At 33.6% G+C, this 22,618-nt stretch overlaps 1 protein-coding gene across 6 annotated transcripts in view; it reads right to left on the reverse strand.

Annotated features, from left to right (window-relative positions):
* The window catches only part of cntnap5b (contactin associated protein family member 5b), a 179,167-nt gene that overhangs the window by 95,546 nt on the left and 61,003 nt on the right, over window positions 1–22,618 (reverse strand). Inside the window, exon 1 of one of the 6 annotated variants that reach the window (XM_073937422.1) lies at window positions 20,504–20,764. The exons of 4 other annotated variants lie outside the window; for them this stretch is intronic. The gene's annotated coding sequence lies outside the window, so the exon portion shown is untranslated. Of the gene's footprint in view, window positions 1–20,503; window positions 20,765–22,618 lie in introns of those variants that run through there. One more of the 6 variants, XM_073937423.1, reaches the window with a different exon arrangement.

The following is a 22,618-nucleotide window of genomic DNA, read 5'->3' on the forward strand; positions in this document are numbered from 1 at the left end:
GCTGTGTTTGTATTTGGAACTGCGGGAAAGATTAGACCAGCAGTAGTAGTTTGGTAGCAATTGTGGTGAAATTTGTGTGAATGTAAAAGCACCTCAAGTTTTGCCTGTGAGCTGATGCCATTAGCGAATATGGGAGTGATGATTTGCCTTGGATAAGAGAATGAGCCTGCATTTCATTTGCACATTGTGAGTGCAATCAGAGCATCAAATGAATAGCCTGTAATCAGCTTTCCCCTCAAAAGATTTGTTTGCAAGCCTCAGAACGCAAGTGTCCTTGCATGGCTCTACTGTGCACAAGCACTCAATTAAAAGCAGCACAATACCCTGACCTGCGTTCATGTGCCACACATGTCTGTGATGATGCAAAATGAACAAAAGTGCACCAGAGATCAACGGAATCAATAGAGTGTGAAAACAGACCAACATTTGGAGGGCATTAGGAACAATCCCATTCAGATTCAGAACATTCCAAGGCTGAAAATCCTTTATTTAGTTTTATAACTGCAACTTCATGCTTTTGGAATGTAGATAGAATAGGGAAATTATGCTCAAGTTTTGCTCTTTCTCAGCTCAAGATTTGATAACTCATTCATCCATCTATGTTTCCTTTAGCACCTGTTTTAACATTGGTAGATGCATTTTAGCTTAACAGAACATAACTACACTATCTGACAAAAGTCTTATCATCAATCCCAGTTGTAAGAGCAACAAATAAGAACTTAACTTCTAGTTAATCATTTGGAAAAGTGGCAGAAGGTAGATTTTTCTGATGAATAATCTGTTGAACTGCATCCCATCCATCACAAATATTTCAAAAGGCCTACTGGAATATGCATGGAGCCAAGATTCTCACAGAAATCAGTCAAGTTTGGGGAAGGAATAGTCATGGTCAGGGGTTACATTCAGTATACGGGCATGCAAGAGATCTGCAGAGTGACATCAACAGCTTAAGTTATCAAGACATTTGTGCTGCCCATTACATTACAAACCACAGGAGAGGGTAAATTCTTCATAAAGATAGCGCTCCTTCTCAGCCTCCAAATCAAAGTTTTGAAAGCGAATGTTACGTAGCGCATGTACCTCGCTACGCACATAAGGTTAAGGATGACCGCTGTTAAAAGAGGTCACCCGGAGTCCCCGTTCCTGTTCCCCAAGCACTCTCACACACAGGCCAAGTTGTCAAAAGGATAACAGATTTATTAGACAAATATTTTCGTATGAGAATCAGGGAACAAAAAGGCCAAAACAGCAAACAAAACAAGGTACGCTACCTAATATTAAATTTCTAACCTAAACCGAAAATAAAGTTCAAACAGGAAGAAACAGGAAACAGGAAGAGAACTTGATGAGCAGTGCCAACAGTGTGCTTTTAGAACTGGCGCCGCCCCTCTCACAGATGCACCTGATCTCCGCTCATGTGAAGAGAGAGAAAGAAACCGATAATAGAGGATACAACACAGGAATAATACACACTAGCATTGTGAAAATGTTACTCAATATGTAACAGCAAACAAGATCAAGATGCTCCAGGATTGGCCAGCCCAGTCACCACACATAAACATTATTGAGTATTTATGGGGAGAAGATGGAGGAGGCAATTAAAATGAATCCAAAGAATCTTTAGGTGAATATCAGGAGTCCGGCAAGAACGCTTTCTTTGCCATTCCAGATGACTTTATTAATAAGTTAAGTCCAAGCTTATGGGAGTCATACACAATATTAATCCTTTTTCCACTGCACAATGACTTTATATTCTACTGTAAATTATTTCTTTTAAGTGATAAGACATTTGTCTAAGCAAAGTCTGACCTTACTCTTCTAATTAAATAATTAAAAATCAAGGCATAATCACATTTTATTTTGGTAAAATAAGTGTAATCTAGAGGCCTTTGCCTTTCATATAGGTCACTACTGATAACAAATCATCAACTAGAAGTCAAGTTATTATTTGTTGTTCCTAAAACTTGGATAGGTGACAAAACCTTTGTCAGGTAGAGTACTTCATTTGATCTCTTTCTTTTTTGACCACTTTTCTAATTTCTTTGTTGAAATGGTCTATAGAGAAGGGGTGAGGGTGGCATTTCATTTGTTTCTATTCCCTTTAAATAAACTCTGAAAACGGTCAAAAGTAGACAAGCTCAAAGTATTTGGATCGTTGGATGGACAAAAACACACTTGCTATCAAGTGTAAAAGGGCCATAGTAGATATGAAAACAACAAATATGATATCATTCCTGTTTACAAGAAGAAACTTACTATAAAAGTGTACATCTGTTTTTTAATTGTCAGAACAGCAGCTCTCGCCAGTAAAATCTGAAGTGGAATTGAGAAACAGACGAGGATTGATATAGGTCTACACCCGTTAATCAAGAACATTTTTGAAGCCGTAACGTCTGAATTTATGCCAATCATCGGAATGCCACAAAAATAATGTATTCTAATTAAATACAATGACCTGATTGCTGCATACATAATTGGTTAATCATGCTAATATTAATCTCGCTTTAGCTTATTAATTAGTGGAAATGAAGTGTACTCGTGTATGCATGTAATTAATAAAACTGTTTAACGAATCGAGAACGGTGCTCTTTTTTTTTTTTTTTTTAAACAGCATTTCAAGACAAGAATGAGAGCCAGGGGATCCATGCCAAACTGTAAAACAACAACAAAAAAACCACAGTTTTTCCTGTATTTGACAAATACGCTACACATAATTGTTTCTACCGGGATCAGACGGATGCTCGGCATGAATGTGAAGACGGGTTGGAGGGGTGGGGGAGATTAAATTTTTATGTTTACCTTGGAAATTCTCCTAGTCAGCACAGCCAGTTCTACTGACATATGCATGCTGCGAAATTAATGTTTATGGGAGGAAAACAACTCAGCAGCACTGGTATTAGCTTGAGGATAGGTCGCCTAATTTGCCGTTTGCAGCGTACAATTGCAGCATTTTAAGAGTTGATTGTTGTTTACAAATGTCAGTAAACAGATCCATGTTTAATGCTGTACTCTTCAAAGGGGGAATATCATGAAAACATGAGGTTTTGCCTGTTTAAGAGTTGTAATCAGGTCCCTGGTGCATCTATAAAACCGAAAGGGAAACTTATTACATATTAACACCCCTTAATCTACATGTTTCCACCAACGGCTGGCTGTTTTACATACGAAGGTAGCTCTTTCTGAAGGATGGGCCAATACCAGCATTTTGTGCTATAACTTCATATTAAGAATAAGTATATTATATATTTTGGGAATGTTACAACGGTCTCTGATTGTATTTACAGAGACATATAAGATAAGAGAATTGTACTAATAGTGTAATGTTTATTTGCCAGCCCATCTGAACAGATCAGTAAAAGTGCTAGTCAATGAACTCAATCAATTTTACTCCACAACAACTACATTAATCTTTCAGAAATGACTCGGCTCAGTCTAGAAGTTGTAACCTCTTCCGTCTCTCCATCAATACTCAGTGTTTCTTGTTATTTAATGCTATTTTCCAGCACTAGATCACAACAGAAGTCATTTAATGTTCCCATAGGACAGGTCTATACTTTCTTATTTTATTAAACAAACAAAACAGGCTCATGTCGTTTATCTTATTGACAAGACAGCATTTCAATTCTTCCTATACATTGGGCATTTACATGTTCTCCGCTCTCTGCGTATCACACAAAGTGGAATTTTGCTCAGATGCGTCCACCAGTGGAGAGGCAGCGCACATCTAAAAATATGTTGCATCAATTAGACGGAAATGTGAAAAATATCTGTGAAGCCTGGTGAAGAATAAATCCTGTTATTAGACGTGGTGCTGTGCTTCTCAGTGTGTTAAGCTCATCACGTGACCTTATTGCAATGTGCATTTAGCCAATACAGCTTAAGTTTGAATTATGTTAATTGTATCAATTGCTAAACTTCTAAGAAATGCATTTACTGGATATGATCAGATTTCTGGTTACTTTCGGCTACTTGATACATCAGACTTTTGATTGTCCATCTGATTTTCAGGGAACATACATACACTCACCGTCCACTTTATTAGATACACCTTACTAGTACCTGGTTGTAACCGCCTTTTGCCTTCAGAACTGCCTTAATCCTTTGTGGCATAGATTCAACAAGTTACTGGAAATATTCCTCAGAGATTTTGGGTCTATATTTGCTGCAGATTTGTTAGCTGTACATCCATGATGTGAATCCCCCATTACACCACATCCCAAAGGTGCTGTATTGGATTGAGTTTGGTGAATGTGGAGGCCATTTGAGTGCAGTGAACTTATTGTCATGATCACAAAATCAGTCTGAGGCCAGTGTGTTATCCTGCTGGAAGTAGGCATCAGAAGATGGGTACACTGGGGTCATAAAGGGATTGAGATGGTCAGCAACAATACTTAGGTAGGCTTTGGCGTTGACACGATACTTAATTGGTACTAATGGGCCCAAAGTGTGCCAAAAATATAAGCCTGAACTGTTGATGCAATGCAGGATGGGTCCATGCTTTCATGTTGTTGACACCAAATTCTGACCCTACCATCGCAATGTCGCAGCAGAAATTGAGACTCATCAGACCAGGCAACATTTTTCCAATCTTCTATTATCCAATTTTGATGAGCCTGTGTGAACTGTAGCCTCAGTTTCCTGTTCTAAGCTGACCGAGTGGCACCGGGTGTGGTCTTTTGCTGCTGTAGCCCATCCGCCTCAAGGTTGTATGTGTTGTGTATTCAGAGATGCTCTTCTGCATAACTCAGTTCTAAGGTTTTCTCCTCTGACCTCTGGCATCAACAGGGAATTTGCACCCACAGAACTGCCGCTCACTAAATATATATTTTTTTCTTTCTCTGACTATTCTCCATAAACCCTAGAGGTGGTTGTTTTTGAAAATCCCAGCAGATCAGCAGTTTCTGAAATACACAGACCAGCCCGTCTGGCACCAACAACCATGCCACGTTCAAAGTCACTTAAATCACCTTTCTTCCCCATTCTGATCCTCGGTTTGAACTGCAGCAGATCGAATTGACCTTGTCTACTAATTGCATTGAGTTGCTGCCATGTGATAGGCTGGTTAGAAATTTGCTTTAATGAGCAGTTGGACAGGTGTATCTAACTAAGTGGTCTGTAAGTGTAACAAAGCAGCTCTGATTCACTTGTATAGAGATTTGTTGAACGAATGCAAAAGATTTACTACTATTTCCATAATTGTACATAGGAGTGCATACTCTTAGAATGCATATAACTATTGTTTATCACTCTAAATCTCCTAATAACCTGTCTTTACACAGATGACATTAAAATGCTTAGCTTTACAATAAACACTTTGCAATTTCATGTAATATAATTATGAAGTGTAGTTCAATAGACCTACAAAGCTGATTGACTAAACAAACAAATACATAATATTTGATAAATGTGTTTTAGCTAAATTATTATAACTTTATTGTTAGCAAGAGATTTTGACAAAAGTTAAGCTTATTTAGATCAGGGTTGCTCAACCCTGCTCCTGGAAATCCCCCTTGTTGCAGAATTTATCTTCAACCCTAATCAAACATAACTAAACTAACTTAAAGGAGCACTTGGAAATTAAAATAAGATGTGTTTGATCAAAGTTGCATCTGAAATCTGCAGGAAGATGTAAAACCCAAGTTTCTCTTTTAGATTCCCCATGTTTCCTTTATTTAAATTACAGAGGTCAAGGTATTTTTAGGGTCAACAATGTAATGAAGAATTAGGATGTGCAAATGTGTATATTTTCACTGCAAAACACCACAAGAAATGGCACAAATAGTATTTTTTTGGGGGGGAAAAAAAAGACAATAAAATACGGACAATCTGCTATTTTATAATCTGAATAGTGTTTACGAAAAAACACATTCAGCATTTTAATAAAGAAATCATGAGAACCTGCACAAAATCAGCTTGTTTTGTTGTTTCTGTCAGAATAGCATGTAGAGACTCCGCCCACTCTCAAGCAGCAACTTATTTGCATTTAAAGCGACAAGCAGTAGATGTTGTTATTTTCTAATACACTTTAAATAATGCAGGGTTCCCTGAATTAGTTTATGTTGACCCAACACAAAAATTACTTGATGAACTTCAGTGTAAAAACAATTACTTGATTGTTTTTTTTTTTTTGTTTGTTTGTTTTTTTTACAAATTTGAGTTGATTGAACAAAACAAATTTGCCCCCCCCCCCCCCCCCCCCAAAAAAAAAAACTCAAGAATTGTGCCATTTTAGCTTGGTTTAAATAAGTAGTTTGAATAAGCAGCAAAAATATTACCTAAATGGTATACTCAAATATCCCATAAATAATCTGTGAGATATTTTGAGCTGATAAAGGGGGCATAACATGCCAAATTTAAACATATGTGGTTTGGGAACACGCATATGAAGCTAAGAATCCAAGAAATATCATAAGGCAAGGCATGGTTTTTCTCTCCCCCTTCCTACTGTGTAGCTTTCTTACGCTTTATTAGACGTAAAAGCAGCTCCGTGTAAACCCAGCACGACGGTCCATTTTTTCCCTGACCCCAGCTGCGCTTTTAAGACTCCGCACCTTTAATGGAAACCCAGGATGTCCCAGTGCATCCGCTCTGTGACACAACATGCCATTTCTAATGCAGTTTTAAAGAAGCTTTTCCCACATTGAATCGAGTCTGGTGCCTCCAACAAACTTTTTTTTCTAACGGACGCATAAAAGTGTTGAAATGGAAAACGCAGAATGCCTGGATGTCTGTGAATGTACATCTACATGATGGGAAAAAGTGTGAACACTCATTTAAATCCTGTCAGAGAGTTTCGCATGCTCTCTGAGTGTCCCAGATCTCTTTGTACACAGAACACAATCCTCTCTGTGGATTAAAAGCTTCCGTCGGCGAATGGTAAAACTGGGGTTCAGACAGTAGTTAGGGGGGTTGAAAGTTTTCAACATTGGAATATTGGATGACAAATGTGGGACATTAATGAATAACTGTGCAATCTGTGCATTAGAATAATCCTTTTATTTACTTTCCTTGTAATGGTGCCGTAATGATGACGTATTTATTTAGCTGTGTAAGGCTTAAATAAAAATTGTGTTTTCGTATGAAGAGGTTGATCAATGGTTTACGAGAACTGAAAGGCTACAATGCTTTGTTTTCTTTGTGAATTTCCGACTTAAAACTGGACAAAAGTTAGATTGGATTACTTGTTGACGAAAATATATCGCACTGGACCACTATGTCGTGTGGAGAGTAGTGGTCGTCTATGCACTGCTCGTACTCTTAAAAATATCCCCAGTGTCAAAGACATAGTACTGAGACAAGACGCACCGAGCACCCATAGCACTTTCTGAAAGATTGCACGCGAGTCTGGCAATTAAGACAATTATTTTTCTATGTGTACTAAATTAGTTTACAAGTAATACAATTCTGTCAATATTTGGGTATCAGTGTTATGCTGTGTTGTTGATGTTGTTTAACAATGTAATGAATAAAGTGTGGTGGAAAAAGTATACATATTATATAAATTTTCATTTATTTGCCATCTAATTACAAAATAGAATTAAAGTTTGAGCTATTTTTACGAAATTCTGACGGAATATATTTTGCTTGGATTTTTTTAACATGGTATATACAGTTGAAGTCAGAATTATTACCCCCCTGAATTATTAGCCCCCTGTTAATTTTTTTCACCAATTTCTGTTTAACAGAGAGCAGATTTTTTTCAGCACATTTCTAAACATAATAGTTTTAATAACTCATTTCTAATAACTGATTTATTTTATCTTTGCCATGATGACAGTAAATCATATTTTACTAGATATTTTTCAAGACACTTCTATACAGATTGAAGTGACATTTAAAGGCTTAACTAGGTTAACTAGGTTAGGGTAATTAGGGTAAAATACAATAACCTCAACAAGGTATTGTATAATGATGGTTTGTTCTGTAGACTATTGAAAAACAAATAAGCTTAAAAGGGCTAATAATTTTGTCCCTGAAATGGTGTTGAAAATGTTAAAACTACTTCCATTCCAGCTGAAAATAAAAAACAAATAAGACTTTTTCCAGAAGAAAAAAAATATTACCTGACATACTGTAAATAAAATTGTAAAATAATACTGTAAAATAATTTGGGATATATATATATATATATATATATATATATATATATATATATATATATATATATATATATATATATATATATATATATATATATATATATATATATATATATCCCAAGCTGTATGTATAATATATATATATATATATATATATATATATATATATATATATATATATATATATAATATATATATATATATATATATATATATATATATATATATATATATATATATATATATATATATATATATATATATATATATATATATATACATATATATACAGCTGTATAGTTGTATTTTGCTTATATATATATAAAGAAAATAAAACTTCAAAGGTGGACAAATAATTCTGAATTCAACTGTACATATTTATATATTTTTTATAAAAAAAAATGTATTTATTTTTGTTCTGTGTGCTTACAAATGGTGATATTGGATATTTTAGCATAAAAGCGCAAGTGGTTAAAATGTAAAAGGGTAGAACAGCTTTGAACAGCAAATGGGTTAGTATAATTAACACAATGAAACAAAAACGTAATTAGTATAAGATATCAATTAGCTATATTGTCTTAAATCTAAGAATGCTGACAAAATGTAAACTCATAAAGGTTCACAGAACAAAATTACTAATCAAACAATAATGTAATTTTGCAGATCATTTGCCTATTCAATAAGCTGTACTAGTTAACAAGAAAACATTTAATTCATTTATATATCCAACTAGAATTTTAAACTTTTCAATTGGTGTTTAAAACAAATACCAAATAAAATCAAGTAAAAAAAAAAAGAAAGAAACTTAAAGGCTAAATAAATAATTATTTAATCCAATTCTAAAGGAAATTCAATCACTTGCTGAAAGAAATCAAGTTATCATAGAAAACTAACAAGTTATTATATTATAAAAAAGTATAATATTATACTTCTTTACTCTATAAAATCTTTCATAAACAAAAGTTTGCAAAAAAAATTAAATGAAACCTAGTAAATATTAATGCATAATGTTACTGACTTCCATATTGTAACAGATAACACTGGACAATGGAGTTAGGGATCCACAGGCATGTTAATAAATAGGAGTAGTCAGACAGGCAATGGCCAAACCAGTAGCAAACAGAAGTATATAAGTAATCCAAGATCATAGATACCATCTTGGATTACCTTTATGCTTCTGTTTGCTACCTGTTTGACCGTTGCCTTTCTGACTACTCCTATTGGAGGCGAATGGCCAGTACAAGCAGAAAAGTAATGAATAATAGGATACAAGGCAAGGATCAAAACACAGAAACACTAGACAGGTTTATTTTCCTATGCATTATAATGCTACAGGTAAATCATGAACAAGACTCAGCAAAGTATGTGAGAAAGTGAGGTGTATAAATAGTCCAAGTAATGAGTCAATCATGAGCTTCAGCTGTGTGTGTCAGTGTCTAAATAATTGTCAGCTGTGGCAGGAGTGATGAGTGCAAAGTCCTCTGGGAGTTGTAGTTTATATCAGTGGCAGTTCAGTTCTCCAGAGATCTGCATGGGCTAGATCGCTGGTGATTGATTTATGCACAATTTTCAACCTTTTAAATTAGCTAGCCTTTTTAAAATAAATTAATATACAATATCAATCTAATAAAACTCCAGCAAAATGAAAACCAATAAAGGTTCATTCTCTGTTTGTTTGTATGTATGCATGTTATTCCACTCCAGTGACTTATTAAAATAAATACATGCATCGATTCCCAATCCAAGATACTGATCAGCAGATTCTATAAAATCTTTAAAAGTCTTCAAACTGCCAAACTCAGAGAAAACAGCGTCTCTAAATGTTCATTCTAATGCATCTCTTCTGATGCTGAATTATCATTCTCAACACGCAGAAGTGGTTTAAGAATTTGCAGGATCATTCCTGAGCCTCGTGAGAGGAGTTTAATCTTGCATGTGAAGATAAAACCAAGAGCAACATCTGTGTAGATTAACCAGCGTGGGGATTCGCCCTTGTTTGCTGCTGTTTTTAATGACCCACTGCCATCTGAACACGAAAACAAACACATAGCCTTTACATTTTATTTGAAATTATGCAATGTTTACAAAGGTGGCTAAAAATATATATTTAAAAAACTGTAATACTGTGACATGTTATTTCGAACTGAACTACTGGTTTTGTACTACAAAATAAATAATATACATATTAATTTACATAATTATTGTAGTTTTAATAAACTAATAATAAATACACAATTTGCCATTTAAAGATGTAACTTATTCATGCGATTCATATCTTCACATTAAGCAGCAGCAGTAAGAAAGTTGCTGGTTTGAGCCTTGGCTGGGTCAGTTAAAACATATGCTGAATAAATTGGCGGCTCATTCCGCTGTGGTGACCCCAGATTAATAAAGGGACTAAGCCGAAAAAAAAAATGAATGAATAAAAACAACAACCTATAATATACCAATAATATTAACAACCTATAATAATAACAACCTTATTTTTGATGTTTTAGCATATAAATTGTATACACAGATTTCTCTCAATATATTTATAATTGAACATATCAATAATAATATTAATAAAAACAACAACAACAACATACATTTTTAATAATAAATAGATAGACCCTATGACTTGACCATGTGTATTTCATGCTCATATTTTAGAATGTTTAATAAAATATCATCAATAACAACAACAACAATAATAATAATAATAATAATAATAATAATATTAATAATAATTAATTCATTAATAGATAAACACTGTTATTTGATCATTTTATAATGTGTAATAAAATATCAACAATAATATAAATAAAAAAAACAAAACACAAATAATAATAATAATAATAATAATAATAATAATAATAATAATAATAATTAAATAGATATCTACACTATTATTTGACCGTGTGTATTCATCTTTTAAAATATGTAATAAAATATCAATGATAACAACAATAATAATAATAATAATAATAATAATAATAATAATAAAAATAATAATAATAATAAAATCTAAGTAAATAATAATTTTTATTGTTTATTTATTTATTTATTTGAATTTCATATTTAACTTGTAGGGGAACAAACAGACAAGCAAATAAAATAAACACCAAACCAACTAACTTGACTTTGAAAATAAATACACAGAAACAATAACATAAAATAAATACAAACTGACAATACTAATTATTTACAAAATCAGGCACCATCCTCCTCCTTCCACGCCAACACTTCACATCTACACACGTCCCATTATAGCAGTGCACCTCAGACCCCTGCGCCCCCAATCACGCAGTATTTTGGTTAATTAAAGCGGCCGGGGCCACGCTTGTGCCCCTCTTCAAGCATGGCATTTAGAGCTGACCTGATTTCACTAGCGGTTGCCCATGGCAGCGACGCCTGATGTAATAGAGGAAAATGAAACAGAGGCCATTATTTAAAGCTGACAGCGACACGTCTCTTCACTCCACGTTCAGCTCAGCAGGTAAAACACTATCAGAGGAGCTGAATGAACGAATTCACTAACACATTTTTAAAGCAACAGTTCACCCCAAAAAAATGAAGATTTACTCAACCTTAAGTGGTTCCACGCCTTTTTGCTGTTGAACACAAAAAAGATATTTTGAAGAATGTTGGAATCTGGTAGCTATTGATGGCAAAATATCTTCTGCAGAAAGAAACTCAAACAGGTCTTGAAGAAGTGAAGGATGAGTAAATGATGACAGAATTATGATTTGGGGTGAACAATTGCTTTAAGGGCCTACTCACACTATGCCATCCGTACCGTGCCCAGGCCCGTTTCCCGGATCGTTTGAGAAGTGTGAGTGCGCTGAATCGGGCTCAAGCACGGTTCACTTGGCCGGCCCGAGCCCGGTTGGAAGAGGTGTGCCTGAGCGCGGTTCACTTGGGCTTTATTTATATTTTGCGTGGTATGCTTGTGTGTGAGTGCAAAACGCGCCAAAGCCCGAAACTGAAAGCGAGACGTGACTTTTAAGGAACTGTTTCATATGGATTTATTAATCATTCTTACTGTTCAGTGAACGCAAATGATAGTGGTAAAATATGCATCTGAGCAAGTCTCTGACAGTGTAATAAGGTTTAACGTTATAGCCTTTGTATTTCGTGCCTTATGTTGTTATGAAATAACTTCACACATATATGTGTGCTAACAATGTAGGCATTACATTTGCATAAAAATATATGCTATTGTTACATTCTTAATATAACGTGTGATGAATCGATGTGTTTAATGCATTTATTTAACAGAAAAAATAGTCCAGGTGTTAGTTATTGATGAAAAGAAGTGTTGACAGTGCATCTGTTTTGCACTAAAATTAGTCATTGGTAATGTTGCATTGTATTTTTAATATATATATATATATATATATATATATATATATATATATATATATATATATATATACACACACACACACACACACACACACACACACACACACACACACACACACACACACACACATATATATATATATATATATATATATATATATATATATATATATATATATATATATATATATATGTGAAGTACAGTATTGTATGTATATATGTGTGTGTGTGTGTGTGTGTGTGTGTGTGTGTGTGTGTGTGTGTGTGTGTGTGTGTGTGTGTATATATATATATATATATACGTCCTGTGGTATGATGGAACTAAGATTGAACTGTTTGGCCATAATGACCAGTGTTACATTTGGAGGACAAAGGGGAAAGCTTAAAGCTTACAAGCCTAGAAACACCATCCTAACTGTGAAGTATGGGGGCAGCAGCATTATGTTGTGGGGCCGTTTTGCTGCAGGAGGTACTGGTCCACTTCACAGCATAGATGACATCATGAAGAAAGAACATTATGTAGAAATAATGAAGCAACATCTCAAGACATCAGTCAGGAAATTAAAACTCGGCCACAAATGGGTCTTCCAAACAGACCATGACCCTGAGCATACCGCCAAATTAGATCAAATGTGTTTTAAGGACAACGGAGTGAATGTTTTGGAGTGGCCATCACAAAGCCCTGATGTCAATGCTATAGAACATTTGTGGGCAGAGTTGAAAAAGCTTGTGCGAGCAAGACATATCTACAAATCTGACTCAGTTACACCAATTCTGTCAGGAGGGATTGGCCAAATTTAATTCAAACCATTGTGAGAAACTTGTGGATGGATACACAAAAGCAAAGCTAAATAAAATAAAAAACAAGGACATTTATGAAAACTTTTGACTGTCTAAAAATTAAGAATTCTCAAAAAAAATCTCTAATTATTCTGGCATTTAGCAAATGTAAATCATCTAATAATAATAAAAAATAATAATAAAAAACATTTATAGGAGTATTTTTTCCCTCCTAATTAAAAGGAAACATCAAACCATCAAACATGCACTTGTGTTTCCTTTCCTTTACAGCACTTTATCAATTTGTGTCTGTAGACTTCAGTTACAGTACATACTTTTCAGATCATTTTCCCAAAATTAAACATGAATTTAGACTTCAGCAACACTTACACCAGACTTTCGTTTTATTTATATCTAACACATGGATTTGTTCATGCAGAGTTTTATGTTGTGAAAATGAATTTCTATTCTAGCTATTCCCATTTTTCCCCCTTTACTTTCATTAGTTAGTGAAGTTTGTTCTTTGCCACAGTCACAACTGGCTTGCTTGGTTTGGGACTTGTGGAGCTGCACATCAATGGATTTGCTCTTTAGTGTTTGGACTATCAGCAGCGAAATTAAACCACAATGACCTGACCTAAACTAAACCTGAACTCTGAAAACTAGACTGACAGTTTCAATTTACTAGAACTTTAACATTAAGCTGCTTTGACACAAACTACATTGGTAAAGCGCAGTAAAAATAACGATAAACTAAATTGAATGGTTCACAGTAATTTTCTTCTGAAATGAAAAAAAGACAGAAAATCTCTTCTGTAAAAATATTTCACTCTAACGAATCAAGAAATGAATCAGTAATTGTGCTAGGAAAAAAATGCACAAATCAGTGTATACTGTATGTAATGCGTAATTTGCATATTTGCACATAACATTTTACAAAGGTTTAAAAAGTTGAAAATCAATTATAGGGAAATATAATATAGGATTTTGTTTTAAAATAAGAACTTTCCATCAATGTTATTTAGTTCTTGAATGTGAATACATGTTACTTCTGAGAGAGAATTATACATTTTTGTATACTTAAACTTAAAGTACAAAAAACCTCCTCAGTCTTTAAAAAATGCTGCTTTATACGTTTAAACTCAATCAGATGTTGACTGAATTGAAGTCAGCTCAGAAATGTTTGAATGCAGTTCGTGCTAAGAATCGATAGCCGCTGCTATTCTGTGGAAGAAAAAGCAATACTTTCTTTGAATAACAACTTTTGTTCCATCTGTATATTACATAAACCTATTCTGTGACCTCATAAAATGCGTGTTATGAGTCATATGGACTGCCTTTTTATTCCTTTGAGATTTATATTGGCGTCTGTTTTTGTGACAGAACAGCTTGAACATTCTTAATAGCTCTTTTATGCAGGGTTATTGCGCGGCTCTCTGGAATACTTGATACTGATTGGTCAGTATAATGAGCTTAAAAAGAATGTTTTTTTGCAGCTTGTTCTCATTAATTCATTCATTTTATGTTCAGCTAAGTACCTTTATTAATCAGCGGTCGCCACCACAGAATGAACCGCCAACTTATCCAGCATATGTTTTACACAGCGAATTCCCTTCTAGTTTCAACCCAACACTGGAAAACCTTGTTTAAACTACATATTTAAAATGAGATGAAACAATGGAATTCTTGAGAATTTTTTGGATTGTTTTATGTTCAATCAACTCTAAATTGTACAAACTATTAAGTTAACTTAATCGATTTGTTTTTGGAAGGACTCAAAGTGATTGTATGGAACCCAGCATTTTTTACAATGTGCCATTTTAACAACTTAATAATAATAATAATAATAATAATAATAACAATAATAATAATAATAATAATAATAATAGCCATCTATTTCTGTGAGCTTTCCATTTAATTAAATAATTAGCAAATCTCAAATAGTGAAACCACATGAGCTGCAAGAGTGTGCTGCTTGAAGAAAATGAAATAGCTTAAGCATAATGCAAAAAAATAGTTGTAATCAAATACATTTAGTTTTTAGTTATATCAAATGGACAAAATGGGGAGTTAAATTTAAGATATTTATTAGTTATAAATACAGTACTGTATAGGAAAGGAATAGTTTGAACAAAGCAAAAATCATTTGATTGTAGCTTCTATAATGTTTTTCCTGCCACTTTATTCTTTTTATCCAACACCTATTTTGAAGTAGATCAACATGCCCATTTGGTTGAATAGCACTATTTTTATTTTGTTTTGTGGGAGTGTAAAAATTAGCATTCAGCATTCAGCATTGCATTTGGCTAAATAGCTCTTTTTTAATTTTTGGGTTTTAATATCGTTATAGGTAATGCATTTTATTGACCTTATTCTAAAATGCGGAAGTGCGCCTGTTTTCGCGATTGTCTTAGAACTTCCGTTTCAGTCGCCTATGGGAGAAATGACAAGGAATAATAAACGGCAAAAAACGGTCAAACTACTTGCTTTACAAACAAATGTTTGCATGACTATACAGACCAAGTAGAATAATATAACAAGGAAAGATCAGTTTGCAACATCAAACAGAGAAAAGAGCAGTTTTTAATGTCTAAAAATGAAGGGAAGTGAATGAGACCGGAAGTCTCGTGCCAAAAAGATTCAAATGGCAGCGCCCGCTCGTCTGCGGAGAATAAGGACAATAGCAGAGCAGTTTATAGATTTGGCTAAAAAGTTTTTTTGTTGTTGTTTTCAGAAGCATTTGAATCCATATAGCATCGAGTTTTGCAGCAGAATAGCCTGGACATTTGGCTAAATAGCTCTTTTATACATCGTGGAGCTTTAAAATCTGCACATGTAGCCCATTTTGTAGAAAAGCAGTCTAAACATTTGGCTAAATAGTTCTCGTATGCATTGTGGAGCTTTAATACCTGTATACTTTAAAGTAAACCCTTTTGGGGAGGAGCATCCTGAACATTAGGCTAAATAGCTCTTTTGACTTTCACCACTTTTAGGGTGCTTTTTGGAGCTTTAAAATAACTCTTCCATGCTTTATTTTGAAGATGAATACTCTACATCACCACTTAATTTGTTGTTTATCTTTTCTATCCCCATTTATTTGTCTTACAGAGCAGCATGAACATTCAGCTAACAAGATGTTTATCTTATTATTGTTGTTTATTTATTTTTTTTGCTTTTCTACTTTATTGTTGTTGTTGCTTCTGAAGATTTATATTTTATATTAATATCTTTTTTTGTTTGTTTTTTTTTTTTTTGTGGCAGAGCGGTCTGAGCAGTCATATAAATAGTTATTTTTGTGCTTTGCTGCTTTTATTGTGCTTTATATATTTTTGTAGCTTCAAAATTTGTATTGCAGTCCAATTTAGCGGTAGAACCACTTTTATGATGCATTCTGTAGCTTTTCCCCTTGTATAGCTGTCATTTCTGTAGTAGAGCAGCATAAACATTCAGCTAAGAGACATTTTTTAAGAGACTCTTTTATACTTTTTGATGCTTTTCAGAGCTTTATGCTTTGTGCTGCTGTCCATTCTTTAAATCAGAGCAGCATGAACGTTCAGCTAAATAGCTCTTTTGCTTTAAGCTTTTAAAATAATTCTCACTTTGTTGCAGAGCAGCTTGAATATTAAACTAAATAGCTCTTTTATGCTTCTCCACTTTTATTATGCTTTTAGTAGCTTTATCCGCACAGTTTTTTACAGAAAATGTCTGAACAGTTCACCAAGCAGATTTTATGACACTTTTTGGAGCTTTATGCCTTTATATTACAATTCATTTTTTGGCTGAGCATCTTGAACAATTGGCTTTTTAAAGCTTTTCTACCTTTATGATATGCTTTTTAGAGTTTTACACTGTGTGCTACTATCTATTATTACAGCAGAACAGCCAAAACATCTTTCTAAATAGCTATTTTGTGCTTTTCCTTTTTCTTCACAGAATTTTTAAATCGGCATTGTGCAAGAGCAGCTTGAACATACGACTAACTATCTTTTTTATTTCTTCTCTACTTTATAATGCTTTTATAAAAAAAAAAAAAACATTATTGATTATAATATAGATTATGAACATCCAAAAAGCCTAACTAAAAGTTATATAGAATCTCTATAACTCAGGCTTTATAATGCATTTTGAAACTTTCCCCTTGCATTGCTCTTCATTTAAAGCAGCCTGAACATTTATTTAAATATCTCCTTTTGTGTTTCCAAGTCAAAAATAAGCAAATAAACATGTTTTTACCTAATTTGTACTCTTCTTCATTCATTTTTCTATTCAGCTTAGTTTCTTTATTAACCTGGGGTCACCACAGCGGAATGAACCGCCCACTATTCTTTACATGAAGCTTAATAAACATGATTTGATTTCCTAATAACCAGTAATCAGTAATCCGTTTTTGTGGCAGAGCAGCCTGGACATTTGGCTAAATGTCGCTTTAGACTTTTCTGCCTTTATAACGCATTTTGAAACTTTTCCCTTGTATTGTTGTTCATTTGAGCAGCCAGAACATTTATCTAAATAGCTCCTTTTGTATTTCTAAGTCAGAAACAAGCAAATAAACATGTTTTACCTAATTTGTACTATTCTTCTTTCATTCATTCATTTTTCTATTCGGCCTATAGTCCCTTTAATAATCTGGGGTCGCCACGGCGGAATGAACCGCCTATTGTTCTTTACATTAAGTTTAATAAACATGATTTGAGGTCTCAATAACCAGTAATCCGTTTTTGTGGCAGAGCAGCCTGGACATTTGGCTAAATATCGCTTTAGGCTTTTCTGCCCTTATTATGCATTTTGAAACTTTTCCCTAGTTTTGCCTTTCATTTGGAGCAGCCTGGACATTTATCTAAATAGCTCCTCTTGTGTTTCTTAGTCAGAAACAAGTAAATAAACATGTTTTTACCTAATTTGAACTCTTCTTTTCATAAAGCTTAATAAACATGATTTGATGTCTCAACGTTCCCTTAATAACCAGTAACACACAGGTCGAGAGAGAGATTCAGCTCTTTCCGCGCTTCATTACAGTCCTGCAGTGAACTGGAGAGCAATGTAGATGATCTGCACTGTGAGGATGATTGAAAAAACTTCCACATTAATTTTCACAGAGCAGAGTTACATTAGCAATAACACAATCTCTTATGTGCAACTGTGCATAAATGATTCTGCGAGTATCATTTTTGTAACTCTTTTACATATACTGTATAACAAATATTATATAAGAAATGTTATTAAAAATAGAAAATAGAAATAAATTATTTTGTGCACACACTACATTTAAAATAAAAATTATACAAATATAAAAATACATACTGTACAGTACATACTGTATCTAAAATTTAAATGTTATATTTACACACATAATATTTATATTATTATTATTAGGCTTTACTAATGTTAATATAATTATTTTATGCAATGAATTTATACATAATGTGGAAGTCAGAATTATTAGAATTTTTTTTTATATTTATATATTCCCCAAATGATGTATGACTGAGCAAGGAAATTTTCACAGTATGTCTGATCATATTTTTTCTTCTAGAGAAAATCTTTTGTTTTATTTCAGCCAGAATAAAAGCAGATTTTTATTAAAAAAAAAAAAAAAAAACATTTTAAGGTCAAAATTATTAGCTCCTTTAAGCTTTATTTTTGATAGTCTACTGAACAAACCATCGTTATACAATAACTTAGCTAATTATAGCTAATTACCCGAACCTGCCCATAACCTAATTAACCTAATTAACCTAGTTAAGCCTTTAAATGTCACTTTAAGCTGTATAGAAGTGTCTTGAAAAATATTTAGGAAAATTGTATTTACTGTCAATTATGGCAAAGAAAAAATATATCAATTATCAAAACTATTATGTTTAGAAATGTGCTGAAAAAAATAAAATCTCTCCGTTAAACTGAAATTGGGGAAAAAAATAATAAGGAGGGCTAATAATTCTGACTTCAACTGTAACTCGGATCCTCTCTGATTCCCTGGCCATTAGAAGAATGTCAGGGTTTACACAAAAATCTGCATTATGATGTTTATTAAACCACAATGTTTAGTGTTCAATATTTTAACCGCTGAAACTGCTTAGTATGTCCTGTATATGGCCAATTTTCCCTCTCAAGCCTAAAGGGTTTGAAAGACCCACACCCTTCTGACAAAGTCCAGAATTTGGCCCCGGTATGAGCTCATTTGTTCCATTTTTGACAGTATGGCATTATAAGTTGTGAAAAAAACCAATAGAAGGCTTTAAGAAGAATAACCACACTTTAAAAACCCTGGTTGCCATACATTTTTAAGCTGAATCAAATTAACTTAGAACGAGATTAACTTAGTTTAATAAGTTACAACGACCTAAAAACAGGACTAATTGATCATATATATATATATATATATATATATATATATATATATATATATATATATATATATATATTACAGTGCAATAAAACAACTAATAAAAGATAAAAGGATTTTATTATTTAAATGAACAAATTCTGACTAATTGCTGACTAATTGCATATGCTACAGTTTTAACTTTAAAACAAGGTTTAAAAGATTGCCTTTTTTTTGTTTTGTTTGTTTTTTATGATGGATAATAATAAATTAAAAAATTAAAAACATAAGTATTTTATAAAATAAGCATTTTATTCATATTTCTAAAATTCTAATCTCTTTACATTATTACATTATATATGAAACTGTGATAACTTAGTTCCAATGCACATATATAAATAAACATATATTTTTGTTAACAAAAAAATGCACTAACAAAAATGTATTAACTATTTTTGCTGCATCAAAAAATGGGCCAATGCTAACCATCCCACAAACTAATCCAACACAAATTGGTGTTTAAAAAGTCACTAAAATGCAGTATTTGAACTTCATAATTTGAGGCAAACAACCACAAAAAGTCAATCCACAGGCTGGTTATGGGGACCTGCCTCTTCAGTATAAAGGGGGGGGGGGGGTAAACAACGTTATCAAAGCCTCCGATTGGGCCATGATTTAAATAAACAATACACAAGACGCGCATATCGAAACCGCAGAGAGATGTGTTTACACAAGCGCTTCACTTTCAGATTGAGGTCTGGACGGCGGCAAAACTTCCCGCAGTATACGTGAAGCGCCATTAGCGGCTTGTTAAGAGTTTGTTGTGCTTTTTGGGTGATATCTGCGAAGTCGCGGAGCATATGCTTTGCAGACTAAACGCCCACAAACACAGACTGAACGGCATCTCATTAAGGGTTTTTCAAGGTACTGTCGGCTGGTTCAGGTTTGTTCTTACCGTTTTTTTTATTCCTCTGATAGATCAGGACTGTCAGTCATCAGCTTGCAGGTCTCTTGACGGTTCGGGGTCCTGACGGTTGTTTGCGTTTTGGGGATGTTGAAGTTATTTCATAAACTGGGAAGGTTATTTATGTATATGTCTGTCTACTTGTTTAGTGAGGGTTTTGGAGTTCATGTGTGTTCCATGAAAAAACTTTCCGGAATGTAGGCTACAATTTATTCGATCTGGTTAGACATCTGATCGACACCTAAAGTGACCAATTAGAATTGACTGATTAATTACCTGATTGATTGCGCCCTCAATCCTATTACAAACGTCATAAAGTAGGGCAGAACTGGACGGGATACTTAGATTATAAAAACTTTATTTAACCTCACCTCATTTATGCTGCGGTACTCCGGGGTGCTTTCACACCTGTAGATCAATTTCTTTGCTCCGAAACACGGAATAATATAGTTACAATGTTGCTTTTTTTATCTTGGAGCTTTTCGCTTTCTATGGCAGTGTTTGTAAACTGAGTAAAATAGTTCAAACAAGTCACATCCGAGTAAACTCTCCTCACATTGGTCAGGTTCAGGGTTTATTTTTCAGTCAAGGATTCCAACTGAGCTTAGCGTTATTTTCATTTAAGATGATAATTTTTATTTTAAATTGTACATAACTACATATGAAATATTTACATTTTAATGTCACATATACACAATATATATATATATATATATATATATATATATATATATATATATATATAAATACATGCATACATATGTACACATACACATACATATAAGCCCCTTTCACACAGTGATACCAGTAAAAATCTGGAAAATTTCCGGAACGACTTTACTGGTATATTTAAAAAAGCGCTGTTCACACAGACGAGGACGTTACGGAAATTTTCCAGAAAAGAGCATTCACACATCCATTCCAAAATACCGGTAAATTCTGACATCATTCACCACAAATGAGCTTTAAACGGCTGCGCTTGTATTTGTAAACATTTGACTAAATTACAAACTCTGTGGATGATCAATATTGTGAACAACTTTCGCAGGATCACTTTCGCATGTCGAGATGTTCATAATATGTGCGTATGCAGGCGCTCACAGGCTGTTTCACAGGCAAACGCAAAGTTTGAAGGTAAACAAACAACGGCTTATCATAAGCATCTCATCGATGATTATTTACACAGTTAGCATTAAGAAGAACATATAAACGTGATCTGACTAACTTCTAGCAGCTAAATGTGTCTGGAAAAATATTCAAAGGCTTTTATTCTCATAAACCGCGCGGACGTAAATTCGTCTGACTGTTGTGATTGGCTAAAGCAGACGTCTCACGTCAGCACGTTCTAGACGTGCACGCGCTTATTCCGGCAATCTTCCTTCTGCATTCACACAGCGCAGCATTCCGGCAAATTGCCAGTAATGTTACAACTTCCCACATACCACAGTTAGTTTTGTTATCGATATTCCTGACACATTCAGTGATAGACGGCAATAACTCAAAAACCTCTTACCCTAAAGAGATCTAAAGTGTGTTTCCTACAAAAAGACAAAGCTGGTTTCGTTTCACAGCTGTCTTTTTCTTTTTTTTCTTTTTTTGCTCGACATTACGACCACTGCTCTGTTTAAGCCCATCGCAATATGCATTTAGCCGGGAGAGCTCGAGCTGAGCGGAGCTCTCAGTAAGGGGCCGTCGAAAAAGTGCTTCTTTTTTTTTTTTTTTTTTTGCTATGTCCTGCGTGTTTTATTTTAAACACTAAACTAATTTTCACTTAAATGAGCAGTAAAAGTTACTAAAGTAGTCGAATGCTTTCTTTATAGATCTGTGCATTCTTAAATTAACACCTCTGTTATCAAACAAAACAATAAGAGATTCATTTGCTGCTCTTATAAATAACTATAGATGTTTTTTTATCAATATGCAAATACAATTAAAAGTGAAATATATTTGATAGCTTTATTTAATTTCTGTAGAGGCCATTGATTTTAATAGGCTAAATCTTTAAATTTATTGTCAATATGTTCTAATTTGAAGCTATTTGTTGTCCCATATTTTTTTACATTCCAACGTTGACAGATTGCTAATCAATAAATAGCTATAGTGCTA

The sequence above is a fragment of the Danio rerio genome, chromosome 22 (assembly GCF_049306965.1).
Source record: "Danio rerio strain Tuebingen ecotype United States chromosome 22, GRCz12tu, whole genome shotgun sequence".
NCBI lineage: Eukaryota > Metazoa > Chordata > Actinopteri > Cypriniformes > Danionidae > Danio > Danio rerio.